Genomic DNA, 17,088 nt, shown 5'->3' on the forward strand with positions numbered 1-17,088 from the left:
TGGGAACCCAAACAGAAACGTCTTGTAACTAACATAGAATGCATCGGTATTACTTCGAATTCATAATCTGATTTATCACCCAGCACATACTGGTAGTGGTAAGATACGGCTGGTGTTCATAAAACTTAGCTATCTCGAGCGCAGGTTGTCGAATGTTAACAACTAGCCTCAAAATCTCCTCACGGGATGCCAATTTTCATGGCATTACCGCTGACTGCCATTGGTGAAACCGAAGACATCAGGTTTTACAAATTAATGCATGAGCACTTTTAGTCACATAAAAGCAAGGAAGGAGAAGACAATTTAAGAGATGCTTCTCCAATCCCAATTCCCCCTCACGAAAACCCAATGATTATTTCCCTTACTTGCACTGAGTAAATCATTACAAAACCTTATATAAACAGGCCTGATCTGTATCCAGGACACCTGCTAAAAACGCACTAATCTAAATTCTTCCTTTGCAAACTCCTAAACGTTCAGTGGATATACTATGATTTAGCAGTGATTCTCATAGCTGTACTTTGTTCTATCTATATTGGGTAACGTGTTGCGTAGTTGGACATGTAATTTGTTTTCAGGACACATATGAATCACTGTTTATGCACAATAGCATTACAGAGCTCTGAGCTGCACTCCGTAAACCACGCAGATTTCAAAGAAACTAGAAGGGAGTAAGCGGGACAATTGGCAAATTAATTTCCGCCTCTTCAAGCTGAGCCGGGCTTCCTGAAGCTGAGCCGGACTTGACGGTCACGCAGGAGAAACAAAAGGTCTCCACGAGTAGTTTCTGTACAACAAATAACATTTTTATATATATTTAAATTACCCCCAGCAGCTTTCCCTACCCTCGAATTGAAATAATCCAGTCACAAAACTGGTTACGCGATACTCCACTGACCCGGTTCTGAGCCAAAGCCTTTCACTTACAAGGTACGTTTCTCTGCCATGGTAAATTGGTTCCCACCTGATTTCGACAGTATAAACGCAGCCATGTTCTCCGAGTCACGCTTAAGGACTGCAAGTTTACATCAACAGAGCGGCGCATAGTGGCAGCTCTTATCAACATAGGATCACAGAAGAGGCTTGAAGGAAATAATCTAGACACTCGGCTGACGGAGGATTTGAAACACAGGGTGATGCAAAAAATTCCTATTCATTTACTCTCAGCTGCAATTTAAACTGAACACTGTCTGTCGCAAGCTACCGGCCGTCTAGACCACCACGGGGCATTCACAGAAGCAAGCCCGTAAAGTAGGGTGACCAGGTGTCCCCGTTTTGCCAGGACGGTCCCTGTTTTTAACCAGCTGTCCCAGCAAATTTCAAGAAATTTAGCTCATGTCCCCGTTTTTGGAGAGGGTCGACTGAAAATGTTGGGAGGTGTTTTTTATGTTTTACAAAAGCAGGGATACTGAGCAGTTGTTTCAAGAAAGCAATTCAATTAACAGGCAAGCTACTGGGCTTAAAATTGCATTTTATGTATGTTCTTACTGCCTGTTCTGTAATTCTCTGCCGAGGAGCGCTCTCATCTCTTGGAGTAAAATTGTAGTCCTTCTTCTATTTTTGTGAAATATCCCAGTTTTTGGCTTTAAAATTCTGGTCACCCTACCGTAAAGCCCCCCCGCGCTGTAACTGTGCGCTCGCACCCCGCCCACACAGTTATTTTTTCAACTTAACTGGATGTAAACCATCCTCGGTGGGGTTCCGACTCCTGACCCCGTGGCCCGTCCAACACGATCGGAGGATACAGCTACTCCCTCCGTTACTTCGGTTATATTCAGACAGCACTGTTGTCTCATCGCTCCCCGGGCCGACACCTTCCTCTGTTTTCACCCGGGCCAGGTGTCCGCTTCAAGAGGCACATGGAGAAATGGACTCTTTGCCACCATGCCCGAGCTTGCCTAGCTCGTACGTCAGCAGAGGCGCCAGGACTTAACTTGCTTCTGTCACCTCTGTCCAGGTAGGCTTGGCTTCTGGTGCTTGTGCATCCGTCGCCATGCATTGCTGCAGACAAGTTGTTATGTGGAGAAAAAGCACTGCTGCACTCACCTTTCCTCGCAGGACCAGCAGTTTTTTATCGTTGCAGGTTAATTCTCTTAATCCATACAAATCATTTTCAGTTAATTAAATGTATACTGATTGTTAAAGAAAGTTCTTTTAAACGTTCTGAACAGCATTTTCCTTTTGGTATATTTAAAAAAGCCATCTCACTTTCTTGCTATTTCCAGACTTATCGTCAGTGCGTTAAATGGGCCGGTACTGGGCCTGTCTGGTTTTGGGCAAAACGGTCACGTGAGAATGCACCTGCACCCCTAGCTACTGTGGCCATTTTCCAGAGAGCAGCCTCTGCTTTAAATGTGTCCATGGCGTCACCTTGCAGAAACGAAGGGAATGCCTCTAGAGGGAGCTGTTCGCTATGGCTTCCCCTTCCTTCTTTCCCAGCTGCACCTGTCAGCGCCCACGTTGTCAGAAAAGAGAGGACGGAAATTTCTAGTCAGGGCCCAAAGAGGAATACTGAATAGGATGTCTAGGAGGCCATCACGTTCTCTGCAGGTGGCCACCCCTCGGTAGCAGGGCCATTCTTTGCCTCAAACTGGAAGTGAGGTATGGGTATAAAGGGGAAAAAAAGTATGTCAGAAACTTAAGGAAGGGAACAGACAGAAAATACTAGCAATGCTTTTCTTATTCTGGAACAGCCAAGAGCTTGGAAGTGAAAAACAACTCTTGTAAAATTGTCAGGACTGTTTTATTGAATGACAGTTATCTGTTTGTTTTGTTAATCATTCTGAAACATTTTAGACAGCCCCCGAAGGCGTTTTGACAGATTTCTTCATATAGTTTAGGTTTATGTCTTAGCAGGGAAAAACTATCGTATTTCTCTGGTTTTCCCAATATTCCTACCAGCCAGCATCTAAAAATGCAGCAAAAACGGCCATCTGGCTCTGGTGCATGGGACTGGCTCCAGTCTTTCTTGTGGAGTAAATTAGGGGGTTTCTCTAGTCCTTCTGGTGAGATCAAGAGACTGGCACCTATTTTCCCTGGTGCAGTGAGATGAGGTGACTTTTTCTTCCTGGTATAGTGAAATGAAGGGACTGCTGCTATTCCGCTTGGTGAAATAGGATGCTCATCTTACTTAGGAAGGCCAGCCGTCTGCCAAGATTGGTGTGTGATGTGCGGGTCTCACATTTGAATCTTGGTGAAGATGTTTCAGCAGTTAATCCTTCCAAGGTCCATAGACTAGGTATCAAGTTCAAATCAGTATTAAGAATTTCACATAATACTGTTTCATGTAAAGAGTTTAGTGAAAGCGGTATAAAATACATGATTTTTGTTTTAGCGTATGGAAATGCCCTTCCTTTGTCACAGGCCCACAGAGTAAGATAAAAAAAAGGGTCTGTGAGGTAAGCAGAGCTGACTTGCTGAATCCCATGAAAAACTCAGGGAGTTTGGCACAGATTTAGGATAACCCCTCAGTTATCTGCTTAGCATGGCTCAGCACGCACATAGCTAGAATCTGTTGGACCTCCACATTCTAAAAAGAGATGTAAAGGTATCTCATGCGGGTGGGTGTAAATCTTAAACATACATTAAGAACAATAAAGAGCTCAGCCTTGTGGCCGAAACAAGTAAGAAAAGGTGAAAGGTATTGGGGACTCTTAACTCAGATTTGCTTTCTCACAGTGGCAAGCATGTTCTGTGTGTTTGTGGAATCCATGTGTGGCACAGTACTTTGGCATCTCCAAAAATGATATAAAAATCAACTTGATAGGGAAGCTCAGTGCACCCATCTGAAGTAAGCCACCTTGAGCCTGGTTCCAGTTTGCCCATGCCTTATGTCTGCCCTGCTCTGGAGACACAAGTTTGTGTGTGATTTTATTTGTTATTTTCTTTAAGAAGATTCCAGACTGCTTAAAATGGTGAATTATTAGTTATTACTGGGCATTAACATATACTTGTGAACTCTGAATTGAGAAATGTCAGACTCACTAACTTGATTTGCAGCATATTCTTGTGGAGGGGTGTGCCATGTGGTGCAGTGGGGAGGTTGGAATACTTTGGATAAAGTGAAGGTGTTCTTTGGCACCACTCTGTTTAGAACAGCAGACCCAAGGTGTCTGTGGAATGCCAAGAAGGGGCCCACATGATAAAGTGTCCTCTCCCAAAAATTCATTTAGCCCCACAATGTATCAATGTCATCTCCATCAAGAGATCATGGTACCTCTGGGCCTTATAATAAGAGGTTGCCATGGGAGATTTCTGTCCTTGACAAATACTCACTCTGTAACATGCACAATTGAAGTATTGTTTATTAAGCTGTAAACTCCCTACGTATGTAAATTCACTATGGGACTATCCCCATCCATTTCACCCACTTCCGATTTTAGGTCTCTCGAGATATGTCTGAGCTGCCTCTAATTACTTATTTGCCCCAGGTCCGTCTGTATCAGTAGGCGGTGCAATATATCCAGTCTTACAAATGAGGCTTTGTAATCTGGGTGGGTTGAGGGCATACATTAGTGTTCATGGTGGGGTACGATTTAATAGCTTTAGATTTAGAATGAAGGCAGTGTGAGCTTCTCATTATGCCAGCCAGTGGGACACTGGTGCACATCCAATCCTTGGCTGCTCAGCATAGTGCACATAGCAATAGTTCCATATTTGCTCATTTTAATTATGATTATATGTGCAAGTGTGCAAAGGAGGTAGGCAGCTGATAATATATTGACAAAAGAAAATGGTGTGTTTAAGGTGAGGAGAGAGGAACTGAATGAGCACATTTGTGGGTGTGAAAGAGAACAAGCATACTCAAAACATAACAGAAATGTCTCTATTATATGCACCAAGAATATCCGCCCTAACTTGTCCAACAATTCCGGGACCGCTACGAAAGGGCCTAAGAGGACACGTTACATCACATGAGATCAGGGTAGCAATGAAGGGGCTCCCGCGCAACAAAACACCTGGTTTTGATGGGCTCCCCATTGAGTTCTATGATACATATGCAGAGGCTCTGGTACCCCAATTGGTAGACTTATATAAAGAGGTATAGGAGAAGGGCTACTGGCCTTTATCGTTACTAACCACGGAATACAAAATATTGAGTAAAGCACTAGCAAATAGGCTGCTCCCGCATCTATCAAAGTTGATACACATAGATCAAACGGGTTTCTTGCCTGCTCGCAGCACCTCCCTTCACATAAGGAAATTACATTATCTGCTAACAGAGGCCCCGAAGCGATACCCCATGCAGGCTGCCTTTCGCTGGACCTTAGGCAGGCCTTCGACTCCATACACTGGGAATATATGTTCCAGGCACTGCAAAAATTTGGAATACCGATAGAATACATAACGTGGATACGAATATTATACAACGCCCCCACGGCACGCACTAGAACGGGAGGACATATCTCAGAGGAATATACCATACATAAAGGGACGAGGCAGGGCTGCCCGTTGTCCAACCCTAATTTTTATTCTAGCGTTGGAGCCATTGGCACTAAAGTTACAACAGGATTTCCTAGATTGGGGGATACCAATTGGTAATATGACTCACTTATTTTTGGCGTACACGATGACATCCTCATGTATATATCTGAGCTTAGCAGACCATTGGACGCGCTGTTTGAGACGTTTCGTAGTTTCGAACTCATATCGGGACTGGCTTTAAACACCACAAAAACACATGCATTTTTCTTTGTGGAGCAGGAGGGCACTACAGAGCTAGATATTGGAGGCATTAATATTCATGTCACACAGTCGACGTTTAGATATTAGGCATTCAAATATATAGGAAACATGAAGACATGTTGGAGGGCAATCTGAATAAAGCGATTAGAGCACTGAGATCCAGTGTCGCTTTCTGGAGTGCGATACCGCTCTCTGTTACGGGCAGAGCGGCTATTGCTAAAATGGTTGTTTTGCCGCGTTTGTTATATTATTTTACGAATTTGCCATTGATCGTGCCACAGCATACCTTTAGTTTGCTCAACACTCTGGTTACAGATCTCATATGGGGAAAGGGCAGGCGACGTATTAGCCTAAAAAAACTACAAGTTGGTACCAGGGCGGGTGGCCTAGGAGTGCCAGATTGTCGTGCCTATTATTACGCCTGTCAGCTGCAATGGTTGTCGTATTGGACGGCGGGACGTAATCTGCAAGAAAAAGACTATACGGACACAGACATAGATAGTGGGTCACTACATGCTTTGCTATTGCCGGGTAACAGGGCCCCAACAGATCTTCCCCCACTACTGCAGACGGCACTACAGTGCTGGAAAGCGGCGTTGCAGTACACAAACACGACACAGAGGTACTCAGGGAACATACCATTATTAGGAATTACGCTAGCAAGTGGTAGGCTTACGAAGCGCAAATTGACGCCCTGGCTGGACGTGGGTATTAGTACAGTGGCGGATTTGTTCGGGGAAGAGACACCAATGGACCATGACACGTTTATAAATCAGACTGGCTCCCCGGCACATTTGTACCTAATGCATGCAGCACTGATCAGATTCATTAGGTTGCATTGGGCCCCACAGAGAACAGCCCCCCCCCCTGAGAATGAATTGATTAAAATGGTATATTACATGGGCGGAGGGCGTCATCTGATTAAATGGCTATATGCTGGAATTAGCACACATACAAGAGTCTCCCTGCAAACGCTGAAGACCCTATGGGAATTAGATATGGGTAAAGAAATATCGGAGAAGGAATGGTCGATAGTATTGGAATACCCCAGAAAAGTCCCACCCAATGCCAAATTCAAATTTATCCAAACAATGGTGTTACATCGTGCATATTTAACTCAGAATAGACTAGACAAGATGTTTCCCCAAACGCAGCACTTGTGTCCGAGATGTCTTCTAGAAGGAGCGGGCTTTATACACATGATATGGGAATGCCCGAAAATACAGGGATATTGGGATACAGTTCGACACATGACAGGGTCAGCTACACAGCTTGTCATTACTGATACACTGGGGCTCCACACCCATCGCAATACCCATAAAGTACAGCACCGATTTGTAAACCTTGCATTTATATTGGCTGTTCGAAATATAACCATGAGATGGAAGTCTCGTAAACCCCCTGAAGTGCGAACCTGGCACATGGAATTGTTACGCTGGGGTGGCGCAGAGGGTGCGGCACTGCGCAGAGAAGAAATCAGAGGCCTACGTAAAACCCCAATCTCCCTCGAATGGGAAGTTATGTTAGAAGGGTTGCGATCATATGATTTGGATTCTGTGACTTAGGAAGCGGATGACTGGTACGGAAGGGACTCATGCAGTATGTGCGCTGTGAACCAATGTTGGGAAGTAGTGTAATGTTGATTGTGCGGACCGGACACAATTAATGATGTAGCTGTTCACTGCATGTTCAGAGCAGTGTGTAATGGGCGGACAGAGACCGTGACCTTTAGGGGAGGGGGGAAGTTGGGGTACAGTTTTGGGTTTTATTGCATGCACAATAAGTAATGTACTGATGGAACTTTATGTGCATACCTGTGTAAACAGAGGATTCGAGATGGAACACCTTGATATAAATGGTTATGTAACAATGATCTTGGAATAACAGTATGCTTTGATACTATAAAACTAAATAAAAATGTGTTAAAAAAAAATATGCACCAAGAAAATCTGGATCCCATTAAATGTTTGCCTCTAGCTCCACCCCCAAGCCACAGCCCCTGGGCCGCCCAGTAGCCCACAACCTAACTTGATGAGTACCTGCACTTATTTTTTTCTATTTAAAGCACTGCTTATCGTTCTTGGTGTTTCTCCTTTGGCTGTAATGGACCTTTCTCTTTCATTGTATCACAGTGAGTTACTGATATGCAACTGGTGCTCAGGTAAAGTGCCCTGATACCTTCGGGTCGAGTTCGAGCGCGTTATATAAAACTCCTGGGGAAAAAAGGCGAAACCACAGTAAGATCATTCCTCGCAGTAACAAATCATTTATTTTACCCGACTGTAAATGGACTTAAGTCATTAATAATATGCTCCCCTCTCCACATTCTTGCCAGCACAGACCACCTTCTCCAGGATACATGATGTTCAGCTTCTCTGCTGTCAAGTGCCATCCAGATGTGATTTTATACACATCTTCTGTGTGTAGGACCACTATGCTATTCTTGCCTCTGTCTTCCCATAGTCGCCACCATCCTTCAATACGTATATCTAACCTTTCTCTCTGTCTTGTATTTACACTTTTCATGCCTCTCTTGATGAGAAGCTTGTATAGCAATGACATGACACTCTTTATACCCTCAAAAACAGCAGCAGACACAGCAAGAAATCTGGTCACTGCCCTCTTAATCTACCCTGCCACACCCAGTGCTTCATTCGACAGGAGTCCAAGCTTTCTCCCTGATACATGCTTTATATGATTTCCTACAGCCGCTGAAAGCGTGGATCTCAGGCCCAACATACATCTCATGTCTTGTTGCGGGATCTCTGATTCTGTACACATCACAAGCTTGCCCCTTGTTCATGAGGGGGTGAGAATGAATTGGTGGTAGGGGCAAGAGGATCGTAGTCTGTGGATTTCAGAATTCTTTATGCCAAATTTCATTAATCACACATGTGCTCTAACTGACATCCACCTTTTTTTTTTTTAAAAACAGATTTTAGTGATTGCATAGTGAACATATATCAAGCAACGCTCTGACAACCAGAGACAATCACCAGAGGCAAGTTATCAATCGCAAATCACATGCAATTACTATCATAGGGAAACAGACAAATGGGGAAAAACAGTGAAATGACAAGACAACCCCCACCCCCCCAACCCCCCCCCCCCCGTGCGCGCGCGCCGCCTACTCCGCCTGTATGTTGCTCGTCAAATATTACCCCTGCCAAATGTGACACAGTGTCAGTGTGCAGTCCTGGTTGTCGGGCTGTCAGGGGGACTGGAGAGCATTGTCCTCCAGTGGTGGTTCCAAATCCAGGCCCCGATAGTCTGCCCACCTCTTCCATATCTTATAGTGCTTTCGAGGACAGCCCCTGGCTACAAATATTGGTTGTTCCATGCCCATACAATAGTCCATAATATGAAAATAACAAGGACCCCCTGTGAAAGTAAATACACTTCCTAGGACAGGGAAAGCAATTATGTATATAACCCTAGGTATTCACTAAGAACATAGAGGAAAAGATGAGATCGTAATATGAGAGAACAAACAAGGCACGAAATTTCTTTAAAAGTCAACTTAATTTTAATCTACGTAAACATATTAAAAACAATTCATATCATACAATTATAATCAAAATTGATAATACACAATTGATCATATAAGAATTCATACACAATTAAAACAAAACAATAGTTCTAAAATCAACTAGTGGCATTAGTTGGTCTCTACGCGCGTTTCGGCGTCAAACAAAACGCCTTCTTCAGGAGCCACGAGTATTTCAACTAAAAAACTCTAACAACCGTTTATGTACAAATTCCTGTTCAACAACAGCTTCAAGATTGGATTCGTCTTTATATTGGTATTTCCACTTTGTATTATATCATCAATATGGTTATCATTAAAATGGAAATCTTTGTGATTACATCAACAGGCATCCAGGTGAAAATCTGATCATAAAGATATTGGTGTTTATCAGACCGAGCACCATGAATAACAATTTCTCCCGTTAAGGCTGCAGTCACTTCAAGCGCTTCATCTGCGCAACCCCTGGCATAAATTCAAACGTTTCTTTCTCATCTACCAAGGAGACGCTACCAGTTACCCGTCGTTCAGGCCCGCATATAGCCATATCTCGACTCAAGCGCCCAGAACGTACGGAGTATCATTTATCTTGAAAGAAAACGTTTGAGTTCATTCCTGTGATTGCGCAGATGACACGCTTGAAGTATCTGCAATCTTAACCGGAATAACAGCCACTCGCGGTATATCAATCATCTTCAAAAAAGAAACGTTTGCAGTAGTAGGTGGCGCTTATACCGATTGCCCCCTACGCCAGCCAGTATGTGCAGGAGGGCCAGCTTAGGATCTTTCTGAAGCACCCAGGCCAGGGCCTCATTCAAGCATCTGAACACCCCATCCCAGAACTTCCCTATGACCCTGCAGTCCCACACTGTATGCATCAGCGTGCCCTCCTCCGACCCACACCTAAGGCAGTCCGGGGACGCTATCAAGCTCGCACTCCACAAGCGCTGCCTAGTATAGTACGTACGATGGAGGTACCTAAATTGAATGAGTCGCAAGCGCGTGGAAATGGCTGCTCCCCTGGGTCCCTCTAGCGCCTCCACCCAGTCCTCCTCATCAAACTCCCCAACATCCCTCTCCCACATGGTCTTAAGATGTAGTAGGTCTGTGGAGCAATGCCGCACTAAGGTTTGGTAGATACAGGATATCTTCTTATCAGGCAAGTCCCCCATGAAGACCTTAGCCTCGATGGGACTGAAATCCGGCAAGTCCTCCACCCCCTCAAGATACGGAGTAAGGGCCTGTCGGAATTGGAGATATTTATAGAATTGGGTACGTGGCATTTCGAATTCCACCCGTAGGGTGTCAAAGGATTTGAGTACACGCCCGGACATAACATCCCCTAGGGTAGAGATGCCAATCGCATCCCAGCCCCGGAAGCCCGCCAGGGCAGCAAGCTGAGGCAATCTACCATTCCGCCACAATGGGGTCTCCAGAGTTAGGACATTCCACCATCCCATCCTCCGCAGGGCCTGACGCCATACCTGGAAGACCACTTGTGTATTGGACGGCAGGGACCTCCGGAGGGATGCAGAGTATAGCAAAGTGTGTAAGGAAGCAGTGCCCATCAAGGCCCGTTCCACTGCATATGCGGGATCTCTCCTGTCTGCATACTACAACTCGTTCAAGACTAGGAGATGGGACGCCTGGTAGTATGATAATACATCAGACGTGGCCAGTCCCCCAATGTATGCGGATCGAAAGCAAGTTCGCAAGGCAACCCGCACGGCGCCCCCCTCCCAGAGGAAGCCACTCAACGCTGTGTTAAGGCGCCGAAACCAGCTCTGTAGGACCAGCACCGGATGGTTTTGCAGTTGGTATATCAGACGCGGGAGCGCCACCATCTTAAAGATTGCAAAAAAACACAGTTGATGGACAGAATGTAGAACAATGTCATACATTCACCCCAGTACAAGGATCTGGGCCTAAATCCATCGTTTTTTTGCACTCCACACCACCCTGGTTTAGACACTGGCTATATGCAAATTAGCTCTGACCCTGTGCCTCATGGGAACAGTCCAGTCCGAACTACCAAGCCATGTCTTTCCCAGACCGGAATCAAGCATCCAAGGACCGGTATCTGGCTATCAGCCTTCATCAGCCTGGATAGCTTGACTCCAGTGGTGTGGAGAGCCTGGGACTCACGTCTGAGCATCCCCAGCCCACTCGGGGTGAAATTGCAAAAAACACAGTTGATGGACAGAATGTAGAACAATGTCATACATTCACCCCAGTACAAGGATCTGGGCCTAAATCCATCGTTTTTTTGCACTCCACACCACCCTGGTTTAGACACTGGCTATATGCAAATCAGCTCTGACCCTGTGCCTCATGGGAACAGTCCAGTCCGAACTACCAAGCCATGTCTTTCCCAGACCGGAATCAAGCATCCAAGGACCGGTTTCTGGCTATCAGCCTTCATCAGCCTGGATAGCTTGACTCCAGTGGTGTGGAGAGCCTGGGACTCACGTCTGAGCATCCCCAGCCCACTCGGGGTGAAATTGCAAAAAACACAGTTGATGGACAGAATGTAGAACAATGTCATACATTCACCCCAGTACAAGGATCTGGGCCTAAATCCATCGTTTTTTTGCACTCCACACCACCCTGGTTTAGACACTGGCTATATGCAAATCAGCTCTGACCCTGTGCCTCATGGGAACAGTCCAGTCCGAACTACCAAGCCATGTCTTTCCCAGACCGGAATCAAGCATCCAAGGACCGGTTTCTGGCTATCAGCCTTCATCAGCCTGGATAGCTTGACTCCAGTGGTGTGGAGAGCCTGGGACTCACGTCTGAGCATCCCCAGCCCACTCGGGGTGAAATTGCAAAAAACACAGTTGATGGACAGAATGTAGAACAATGTCATACATTCACCCCAGTACAAGGATCTGGGCCTAAATCCATCGTTATTTTGCACTCCACACCACCCTGGAAAGACATGGCTTGGTAGTTCGGACTGGACTGTTCCCATGAGGCACAGGGTCAGAGCTGATTTGCATATAGCCCCTGTCTAACCCAGGGTGGTGTGGAGTGCAAAAAAACGATGGATTTAGGCCCAGATCCTTGTACTGGGGTGAATGTATGACATTGTTCTACATTCTGTCCATCAACTGTGTTTTTTGCAATTTTCACCCCGAGTGGGCTGGGTATGCTCAGACGTGAGTCCCAGGCTCTCCACACCACTGGAGTCAAGCTATCCAGGCTGATGAAGGCTGATAGCCAGAAACCGGTCCTTGGATGCTTGATTCCGGTCTGGGAAAGACATGGCTTGGTAGTTCGGACTGGACTGTTCCCATGAGGCACAGGGTCAGAGCTGATTTGCATATAGCCAGTGTCTAACCCAGGGTGGTGTGGAGTGCAAAAAAACGATGGATTTAGGCCCAGATCTTTGTACTGGGGTGAATGTATGACATTGTTCTACATTCTGTCCATTAACTGTGTTTTTTGCAATTTTCACCCCGAGTGGGCTGGGTATGCTCAGACGTGAGTCCCAGGCTCTCCACACCACTGGAGTCAAGCTATCCAGGCTGATGAAGGCTGATAGCCAGAAACCGGTCCTTGGATGCTTGATTCCGGTCTGGGAAAGACATGGCTTGGTAGTTCGGACTGGACTGTTCCCATGAGGCACAGGGTCAGAGCTGATTTGCATATAGCCAGTGTCTAACCCAGGGTGGTGTGGAGTGCAAAAAAACGATGGATTTAGGCCCAGATCTTTGTACTGGGGTGAATGTATGACATTGTTCTACATTCTGTCCATCAACTGTGTTTTTTGCAATTTTTACCCCGAGTGGGCTGGGTATGCTCAGACATGAGTCCCAGGCTCTCCACACCACTGGAGTCAAGCTATCCAGGCTGATGAAGGCTGATAGCCAGAAACCGGTCCTTGGATGCTTGATTCCGGTCTGGGAAAGACATGGCTTGGTAGTTCGGACTGGACTGTTCCCATGAGGCACAGGGTCAGAGCTGAATTGCATATAGCCAGTGTCTAACTCAGGGTGGTGTGAAGTGCAAAAAAACGATGGATTTAGGCCCAGATCTTTGTACTGGGGTGAATGTATGACATTGTTCTACATTCTGTCCATCAACTGTGTTTTTTGCAATTTTCACCCCGAGTGGGCTGGGTATGCTCAGACGTGAGTCCCAGGCTCTCCACACCACTGGAGTCAAGCTATCCAGGCTGATGAAGGCTGATAGCCAGAAACCGGTCCTTGGATGCTTGATTCCGGTCTGGGAAAGACATGGCTTGGTAGTTCGGACTGGACTGTTCCCATGAGGCACAGGGTCAGAGCTGATTTGCATATAGCCAGTGTCTAACCCAGGGTGGTGTGGAGTGCAAAAAAACGATGGATTTAGGCCCAGATCTTTGTACTGGGGTGAATGTATGACATTGTTCTACATTCTGTCCATCAACTGTGTTTTTTGCACTTTTCACCCCGAGTGGGCTGGGTATGCTCAGACGTGAGTCCCAGGCTCTCCACACCACTGGAGTCAAGCTATCCAGGCTGATGAAGGCTGATAGCCAGAAACTGGTCCTTGGATGCTTGATTCCGGTCTGGGAAAGACATGGCTTGGTAGTTCGGACTGGACTGTTCCCATGAGGCACAGGGTCAGAGCTGATTTGCATATAGCCAGTGTCTAACCCAGGGTGGTGTGGAGTGCAAAAAAACGATGGATTTAGGCCCAGATCTTTGTACTGGGGTGAATGTATGACATTGTTCTACATTCTGTCCATCAACTGTGTTTTTTGCAATTTTCACCCCGAGTGGGCTGGGTATGCTCAGACGTGAGTCCCAGGATCTCCACACCACTGGAGTCAAGCTATCCAGGCTGATGAAGGCTGATAGCCAGAAACCGGTCCTTGGATGCTTGATTCCGGTCTGGGAAAGACATGGCTTGGTAGTTCGGACTGGACTGTTCCCATGAGGCACAGGGTCAGAGCTGATTTGCATATAGCCAGTGTCTAACCCAGGGTGGTGTGGAGTGCAAAAAAACGATGGATTTAGGCCCAGATCTTTGTACTGGGGTGAATGTATGACATTGTTCTACATTCTGTCCATCAACTGTGTTTTTTGCAATTTTCACCCCGAGTGGGCTGGGTATGCTCAGACGTGAGTCCCAGGCTCTCCACACCACTGGAGTCAAGCTATCCAGGCTGATGAAGGCTGATAGCCAGAAACCGGTCTTTGGATGCTTGATTCCGGTCTGGGAAAGACATGGCTTGGTAGTTCGGACTGGACTGTTCCCATGAGGCACAGGGTCAGAGCTGATTTGCATATAGCCACTGTCTAACCCAGGGTGGTGTGGAGTGCAAAAAAACGATGGATTTAGGCCCAGATCTTTGTACTGGGGTGAATGTATGACATTGTTCTACATTCTGTCCATCAACTGTGTTTTTTGCAATTTTCACCCCGAGTGGGCTGGGTATGCTCAGACGTGAGTCCCAGGCTCTCCACACCACTGGAGTCAAGCTATCCAGGCTGATGAAGGCTGATAGCCAGAAACCGGTCCTTGGATGCTTGATTCCGGTCTGGGAAAGACATGGCTTGGTAGTTCGGACTGGACTGTTCCCATGAGGCACAGGGTCAGAGCTGATTTGCATATAGCCAGTGTCTAACCCAGGGTGGTGTGGAGTGCAAAAAAACGATGGATTTAGGCCCAGATCTTTGTACTGGGGTGAATGTATGACATTGTTCTACATTCTGTCCATCAACTGTGTTTTTTGCACTTTTCACCCCGAGTGGGCTGGGTATGCTCAGACGTGAGTCCCAGGCTCTCCACACCACTGGAGTCAAGCTATCCAGGCTGATGAAGGCTGATAGCCAGAAACCGGTCCTTGGATGCTTGATTCCGGTCTGGGAAAGACATGGCTTGGTAGTTCGGACTGGACTGTTCCCATGAGGCACAGGGTCAGAGCTGATTTGCATATAGCCAGTGTCTAACCCAGGGTGGTGTGGAGTGCAAAAAAACGATGGATTTAGGCCCAGATCTTTGTACTGGGGTGAATGTATGACATTGTTCTACATTCTGTCCATCAACTGTGTTTTTTGCAATTTTCACCCCGAGTGGGCTGGGTATGCTCAGACGTGAGTCCCAGGCTCTCCACACCACTGGAGTCAAGCTATCCAGGCTGATGAAGGCTGATAGCCAGAAACCGGTCCTTGGATGCTTGATTCCGGTCTGGGAAAGACATGGCTTGGTAGTTCGGACTGGACTGTTCCCATGAGGCACAGGGTCAGAGCTGATTTGCATATAGCCAGTGTCTAACCCAGGGTGGTGTGGAGTGCAAAAAAACGATGGATTTAGGCCCAGATCTTTGTACTGGGGTGAATGTATGACATTGTTCTACATTCTGTCCATCAACTGTGTTTTTTGCAATTTTCACCCCGAGTGGGCTGGGTATGCTCAGACGTGAGTCCCAGGCTCTCCACACCACTGGAGTCAAGCTATCCAGGCTGATGAAGGCTGATAGCCAGAAACCGGTCCTTGGATGCTTGATTCCGGTCTGGGAAAGACATGGCTTGGTAGTTCGGACTGGACTGTTCCCATGAGGCACAGGGTCAGAGCTGATTTGCATATAGCCAGTGTCTAACCCAGGGTGGTGTGGAGTGCAAAAAAACGATGGATTTAGGCCCAGATCTTTGTACTGGGGTGAATGTATGACATTGTTCTACATTCTGTCCATCAACTGTGTTTTTTGCAATTTTCACCCCGAGTGGGCTGGGTATGCTCAGACGTGAGTCCCAGGCTCTCCACACCACTGGAGTCAAGCTATCCAGGCTGATGAAGGCTGATAGCTAGAAACCGGTCGTTGGATGCTTGATTCCGGTCTGGGAAAGACATGGCTTGGTAGTTCGGACTGGACTGTTCCCATGAGGCACAGGGTCAGAGCTGATTTGCATATAGCCAGTGTCTAACCCAGGGTGGTGTGGAGTGCAAAAAAACGATGGATTTAGGCCCAGATCTTTGTACTGGGGTGAATGTATGACATTGTTCTACATTCTGTCCATCAACTGTGTTTTTTGCAATTTTCACCCCGAGTGGGCTGGGAATGCTCAGACGTGAGTCCCAGGCTCTCCACACCACTGGAGTCAAGCTATCCAGGCTGATGAAGGCTGATAGCCAGAAACCGGTCCTTGGATGCTTGATTCCGGTCTGGGAAAGACATGGCTTGGTAGTTCGGACTGGACTGTTCCCATGAGGCACAGGGTCAGAGCTGATTTGCATATAGCCAGTGTCTAACCCAGGGTGGTGTGGAATGCAAAAAAACGATGGATTTAGGCCCAGATCTTTGTACTGGGGTGAATGTATGACATTGTTCTACATTCTGTCCATCAACTGTGTTTTTTGCAATTTTCACCCCGAGTGGGCTGGGTATGCTCAGACGTGAGTCCCAGGCTCTCCACACCACTGGAGTCAAGCTATCCAGGCTGATGAAGGCTGATAGCCAGAAACCGGTCCTTGGATGCTTGATTCCGGTCTGGGAAAGACATGGCTTGGTAGTTCGGACTGGACTGTTCCCATGAGGCACAGGGTCAGAGCTGATTTGCATATAGCCAGTGTCTAACCCAGGATGGTGTGGAGTGCAAAAAAACGATGGATTTAGGCCCAGATCTTTGTACTGGGGTGAATGTATGACATTGTTCTACATTCTGTCCATCAACTGTGTTTTTTGCAATTTTCACCCCGAGTGGGCTGGGTATGCTCAGACGTGAGTCCCAGGCTCTCCACACCACTGGAGTCAAGCTATCCAGGCTGATGAAGGCTGATAGCCAGAAACCGGTCCTTGGATGCTTGATTCCGGTCTGGGAAAGACATGGCTTGGTAGTTCGGACTGGACTGTTCCCATGAGGCACAGGGTCAGAGCTGATTTGCAT

The 17,088-nt window shown here is 46.7% G+C and overlaps 1 protein-coding gene across 1 annotated transcript in view; it reads left to right on the plus strand.

The window, feature by feature from the left end:
- The window catches only part of NT5DC1 (5'-nucleotidase domain containing 1), a 1,533,630-nt gene that overhangs the window by 1,109,422 nt on the left and 407,120 nt on the right, over positions 1-17,088 (plus strand). The window lies entirely within an intron of this gene.

The sequence above is a fragment of the Lissotriton helveticus genome, chromosome 6 (genome assembly GCF_964261635.1).
Source record: "Lissotriton helveticus chromosome 6, aLisHel1.1, whole genome shotgun sequence".
NCBI lineage: Eukaryota > Metazoa > Chordata > Amphibia > Caudata > Salamandridae > Lissotriton > Lissotriton helveticus.